The sequence below is a fragment of the Charadrius vociferus genome, unplaced genomic scaffold, assembly GCF_000708025.1.
Source record: "Charadrius vociferus isolate BGI_N301 unplaced genomic scaffold, ASM70802v2 scaffold87, whole genome shotgun sequence".
In the NCBI taxonomy this organism is placed as follows: domain Eukaryota; kingdom Metazoa; phylum Chordata; class Aves; order Charadriiformes; family Charadriidae; genus Charadrius; species Charadrius vociferus.
This window is the reverse complement of record NW_009649314.1, coordinates 755,053-762,120: the sequence shown is the minus strand read 5'-3', so window position 1 is coordinate 762,120 and position 7,068 is coordinate 755,053.

Sequence of the window (7,068 nt, the reverse complement as noted above, 5' to 3'; positions counted from 1 at the left end):
AGATTTGGGCTTTGGTATTTTGCTCAGGTGTCACTTGAAGTTCTTTTGGAGCTTATGCCTTTTGTGACAAACAAATTGTCCTTCCTCAGCAGTGCTTGCATGAGAAGGTGACATAGCATGAAGATTCTCATTGCTTTTCTTAGAAGGAAACCCCTCATTAAACACTGTCTTTTTGACAATTGATTTACAAAAACACACAGGAAAAGCAAACACCTTTAGAAACAGTGGTTATTCTGATATCAGCATCTCCACTTTGCAGTTGCACAGAGTTCAGAGATGTCAAGTCACTTGAGTTCCTTAGAGATATTTTGATTATTTGATTAATTTCTTCCTGGTGCAGGCCTGTATCACCGTATATAAGGAAAATTCCAAAAATATCAGTATTGATAGACAAATACTTTATTCTCTGGTCTAGCAAGTTCTGGTTCTGCTCTGTTTATAGCCTTATACAAGTAGTACTAAATACATCCAAACCAGTTAGAAATTGACACTGGAAATTCCAGTACAGAAGTATGATACCATATTCAATTTGCTGAATAGACTTTCTATTTCTTAAATTAATTTTTCATTGGATTGAAGTATTTTAGGTATTATCAAAAGGAGAGCACCTTTCTGCTGTGTTACCAATCTACGTCTCTAAAGCAATGGAGTCAGTCTTAGTTCTGCAGCCGGTGTATAAGGCTGACAAACAGCAAGCCCTCACATTCATGTGAAACCACGAGGAGAGAGGGAACTGCTATGTATTCACAGCAAGGATTCCACATTGAGACTTTTCATCTTTGTTACTTTCTGAGCATTCAGCTTTCCAGGGATATGAAACCAAAAGAAAGTTTGCATTTCTTTAATCTTCTTTCTGACGCATTGAACGTATCTATCTGCTCTCCCAGAACTGTGGTCCATGCTATAAACCTGCTGCAGATACTTCTGTATGAAAGTGGCAGCTTCAGAGGTTGTTCTTGTCAGGAACAAGACAGCCAAAACAAGAGGTAATATGTCTAGCATCTAACAAAACATAAGAATATAGATGTTTTGGGCAAAAAATTCAAATGCAAATTCAGAAGGAAGTGTATGCTTTGTCATGTCTATTTTGCATTGGCCCTGACTGAGGAGAGGTGAGTAAGGAACCCAGCATGCAGGAAACTGCTGTTAATGTGGGCTGGAGCACAGAGGAAACCTCATGCCCAGACCGTGCACATGGCACTCCAACCCACATCTCGGACTAGTTCGTTGAAAGACACAATGCCATTTCTGGATGTGAGTCAGTGCTCCATGTGAGCATTGGAGGAAGTTGGTGGACACTGCAAGTCCAGGAAGGAACCAGCAGGACCCAATCTGCCCGTAAGTAGGCATGTGTTGATATCAGAAGACACAGAAGCCAGTCTGCTAGAGATTAAGAGAAAATCCTACCTCTAACCTGTGTCAATAAGGCCCAGCTACTTACATGCTACTATAGCATCTAAAGTTAATCCTGAAAATAGTAATAACAAAAATTACATAGTGTTTATCAATGGTTATTCCAAAATCAGACCATGACATTTAAAAGGATAACCAGAAATATTCATCATAGTGTCGCAATGGTTCAGTCTGAAGCTCACACACTTATTACTAGTTCTGCTTTTTCACTTCTGTAACCCAACCAGAGCCTTTGGTTTATGTGGGCTTCAACTGTATTTTTAGTGAACCAAAATGACCTGCTGGAGTCAGATCAGTTCCTTGGAGCTAGTTCAGGGCCCTCCATCTCCTGGAGGCAAACCCTCTTTCTGCCTGGTTTGTCTGCGTAAGGACTACGGGCATTGCTTCACGGGTATCATCAGCTCTGGCTGATAATAAACAGCTTCTTACTCCACCCTTGCTGCTTAGTGACACGCTTGCCCCACAGTGCCTCTTGCCACTAAAAACTGGTGATGTGTGGATACACCTTCTACAAATGTACATGTAATGCAGAAATAGAGAAAAGTGTGTTTTGCTAACACATTTCAAACAGCTGCAGAAATAGTGTGGAGTGAAATTTCCCGGGGAAATAACTCATCTGTTAAAATAATGCAGTTTCATGTTGAATAGAGCGTTTTGTGAGCTCAGCCTGAATTAATTAAATAATTTCAACCCTTCCCAAAAGTTCGGTGATTTTACAACTTTTAGAAAAAACAGTTTTATGCTTTGTTACAAAATGTTTCAAAGCTATGTGTAACTAAAGTTTTAAAAAAAGTAAATGAAACATTTCAGGCCAGACAAAATATTTTGTTTGACTAAAACAAGGACACTTGCAAAATTGTTTGCCTAACTTGTGCACTGAAGCAAATCAGTTTATTCAATACCTGATGTCCAAATATAAGTTTCTAGTACTGAGAGACTTAGGTGAGGTATATTGCTCCAAACACACTGTGCTTATCACTTTATGTGGTAATCTTCCCACTGAGGCAACTTCCCTGATAGGAAGTATTTGTAGAATTCGATTCTTGGGTATTTGGTCATTTTTCTTGGAATAAAGCTGTACCTTCAAATATGTTCTTTATGTTTGAGAATGAAGGTACCTCATTTTTCTAAAGGGATCTGACCAGGAAAACAATCTTGGGACTATTGGGATATTTTGACTGGGAAATTCACGTTTGTCTAACCAGTTCCTTGTCTTTGAAATGAGATAACATAAATGTCAAAACTTTAAGAGGCTATGTCAACACGTGGCTTGAATGCTTAACTCCTTGTGGTCTTACAGGGTCATCCCTGCGCATTGATTTAAACCAACCCAGGAATGGTACTATATACAAGACTAACACTACACAAGCCTAACACTAACACCACACGGCCCTAAATTGCAGTCTCTGCAGTTCAGCGTATATTGGATGTACTGACCCACTTTCTCTTGTATAGCAATTTCTGTTAAAATATTTGCATTTACCATTTGTGCTGGATGAACTTATTGTGGCCGAATGTGTTTCATGGTAAACTAAGTGGGTTTTTTTGACTACCTTTCTTATTCCCTACTTTCTGGATTGCCTCCAGAAAAATGTAATCTACAGAAATTAGGACACATCAGTTTAGTGGGTTTAAATTGAAATTTCGTGGAAGAAGAATAACAATCCTTTCTTCTTCTACCCTCCCTAAAAACCTAGCAAGGAGGAAACAAAAGAGAAATTATATGCCAATATAATAATATAATTAAAATCCAGTCCAGAAAACTCAATAAATGTGCAGCTGTGCTATATGAAACAGTGAAACAAGCACTTCCTCCAATTAGGACCTAATCACGCAAAGCCCCAGCTCCCTCCTGAGAAACCCCAGGACTTCTGAAGTTAACCAGCATTTAGCGAGGATGCCAGCCTTCTGCGGTCGAAAGTAAAGATTTTTGGGTTGAATTTCCCATTGTGAATCTTAGTCACGTTCTCAAATCAAATTTTCCAGCCCAGTTCCTCAACTCTAGATTTGACAAGAGGTACACAAATATGCCCAGACTACAGATTTCTAAATGACCTTGTTATGGAAATGATCTGTGTACAGACCTACAGTGTACTTAGATTTGACCATTAGATTGCTAATGAATGCGTTCATTCTTCACAGACTTATTGAAGATGCAGTTACAAACTATGTTTTCTTCCAAACTGTTTCACTAATCCCAGTTTGTCAAGTGTGATTTGTCACACGGCTCATAGTGCGTGAGTTGTGCTTCCTGACTTGGCAGTGAGACTTTTGAATGACACAGTGATCAAATTATGTTGAGTTTTGTGTTAAAAGATGCACAGGCGTAATTATGCGCAGCATCTGGTAAGAACTTTGCTGAACTCAAAGATAATGATGAGAGATACTCTTTTGTGTTCTCTGCTTCGCAGAACATTTCATAAAAAATCACATTTTATTAGTTCTATTCTTCAGATGTGCATGCTTGTTTGCATGTGAATTCGGGTAATCTTTTGCACAATGAACAGCAATTAAATAGTTATTGGGTAGTTATTGATTTGCATTAAGCAAAAGGAAGAATCAAGCAGCTATTTAGGAATGCTAATTATAATTAAAACCTATACTTTTTTACAAATATGTAACAATGGACTGGAAATGGCCATTTTTTCTCTAAACATGTAGTTGCTCATTTGTTAAATTATCATGACCTCAACTCAGACCTACAGAGACACTAATCTTAAAATTGTCTGGCTTCTTGTTGAGCTTCCTGACAAAGCAAAATGGAAATGTCTTTCTTCCCACCCCTTATACTATTCAAAGAAATGAGCAACAGAGAGTAACCCCTTGATCCTGTGTGGTTAGATGTCACACCTCTATTTTTAGCAGCTCGTCTCCACTCTCTTCTCCTAGAACCTTATTTCAGTTGTTCATCAGACAGAGTCTCATATCCTTACAAGATGCAAACTCAGAAATTGCTAGAATATTTAAATTTTCCCAGTGGTCCCTGTTGGCCATTGTAGTATTCCTCCATATTTATTCTTCAAAATACATTTTTATTTACATTCTGACCCAGCAATTCAACATTATGCCAGTTAAATTTACATGCCTGCATGGTTTCTTTTTGGCTTTCCTCTCTGGACACACGAGAGGACTAGTGGGCAGATGAGCATGAATCAGTTAGATGGGGAACTTCCTCCCTTCCCGATTGCTACACCAGTGTCTACAAGCTCATGAGTAAGGCACTCCTCCAATGTTAGCTGGTCACACGTGCTTTCTCTATTAGCAAGAATGACAAACAACATTAGGGAAGGATTTATTGTGCCCTAAAATAGGCAATAGCAAATGCTTTAGTCACCTGAAACAAACAGTAGGAAATGTTAAGTCACGGCTCGTGCCTTCCTCTATAAGGAGAATTATATTACCCATTTCTGATTCTTAGTTCAGAACTTCTCCAAGATTGAGAAGCCTTTCAGCTGCTACTACTGAAGCCACGCTTCGAGAGAGAGGAAAGAAGACAAGCTGGGTACAATTGTGTCGCCAAGAGATTACTTCATGTGCTAGGTGGGAGGAGACCTAGAAGAGCTAGCCAGAGAAATTATTAACTGGGAGACCTTTTGGAGCTAGAACATGGGAGAGGCACATGCTGGACATAGTCAACACTGAGATGCTTGTGGATGTATCCAGAAGCCAAACTTTAACTGGGGGTGGGTGGGGGTGGGGTGGGTGTGTTCACTTAGGTATCTACACTTGAGGTTTCCAATTTAAAATAACTATTGAATCTCTTTTTGTAGTCAATGGGAAGACAGAGGCATCTCCTACCTGCCTGCTCAGCTCACAGGAAGAAAAAGTCTCTCTGCATCCATTCCCATAGACGCTGTTAGTTTTCTATAGCCTTTCTCTGCCTCCAGAAACCATGAGACAAACAAATACCAGGATGAAGGATAAAGGAAAGATTCTACAATATTCTTTGCAGACAGAATCACTAGCTGTCCCCAAACCCTCTGGGGAACATATAATCTCTGAACCGGCATAGGACTTAACAGATCTGCACTCCTACTGCTTAGCAGGTCCTGGTCTGCACGTATGTGATGATGACAGACAGAGCTCTTTGCTTGCCTACTTTGCTCCAAAATGGCCTCACCTGGTCTTCAACAAATTGCAGATACTGCTTCAGTCCTATTTCTTTTAGAAAACCCCTTGCATCTTGACAACAGCAACTTGAAGATGTTTGAAGTTCACAGTTTACTTTTCTGAAGTTTTTGATCCCATTTCCCTTCGCTAGAAGATACTGCCAGATGTCACTTCACCAACCTTCTTCCATCTCACATCAGTCTCTTCCTTTTTTCAGCTCACCATCCATCCCTTCTCCCTCTCCCTTCCTAGGAGTTCTTCAGCAATAATCACACTAGCCACAAGCTCCTTGAACAAATATTCATTCTCCTTGTGTTTCCCATCATCTGTATCATGCCTATTCTGACAGCCTAATTATTAACATTGCTAATGGACAATGGAGCAAATGAGTAGGCAGAAGGCATGGTGATTTGGCGTGCCTTCAGGTGCAACATTCTGTTGTAGATGTTCTAAATGTAGAATATTTATCTGTGGAAATGAAAAATAACAGTAGTAGTCACACTATCAAATTGACCCAGCACTTGAATTTTTTACATTTTTGATTCTTTCCTAATTATGGAAAAAAAGCACACATTGAATTCTTAAATTATGCATTTTATTTCAATTTTTTTCCCCTCTAAAATGGCACTTTGAAAACTTTCACATTGTTTGCTATCTTCTATGCTATGAGGGTTATAAAACGTGATATAATCCTTGTATTCAGAAAAAAGTACCTTAATACGTTGCATGCAGTTTGTTTCTCAATACAGCATGCTGAAGGTCGCTCTTAATAGACAATTTTTTATGGTTCAAACAATCGACAGATTATATCTGTTTATTTAAAGTCTCAGATAAGAAGAAACAAAACCACATCCTTTTTCTTTTGTCTGTTTTGAAAACAGATGAATTTGAAAACCTTCAGTGGCTGCTGAAAGTCATAGAGTGAACTCTGTAAAGATCAGAGAGACATAGGTTAGTTTGCTTTCATTCTCAAAAAATTTCATCAGGTACAAATGCACATTACTTAGCATTGAAGAGGCATCCTGTAGCCTTCTTCTGGCTGTAGGATTCTGTGTCCAGGGGAAAGTCCAAGGCAGGAGAAGGAGATGAACTCTCCCGTCAAGCATGCTCAGGTAGACATTACCTTTCTTCCTCACTGCTGAAAAGAATGAATCAGAAAGTCCTGTTTCTGCTGGAATTACAAAATTTGTTCTCTCTGTTTCTCAGAATGAATATAGTACAATATTTACTGTACCCATTTCTGAAGAATGCAACACCCCAAACTACTAGCAAGATCAAATGTCAGGTTAGTTTCACCTGAGGACTTGGATTGATCATTCCTAGGTGATACAAAATGAATAAAATCATGAACATATTTGTCCAAACGCTAAAGGTATTTGCCAGGGCAATGCTTTGCCTTGTACTTTCCAAACACCTGCAGCTGGCTGTCGCAGGTGGTAGCTGCCCCATCCCCGGAAACTTTCAAGGTCAGGTTGGATGGGATTCTGAGCAACCTGATCTAGTTGAAGATGTCCCTGCTTATCAAAGGGGATTCAACTAGGTGAC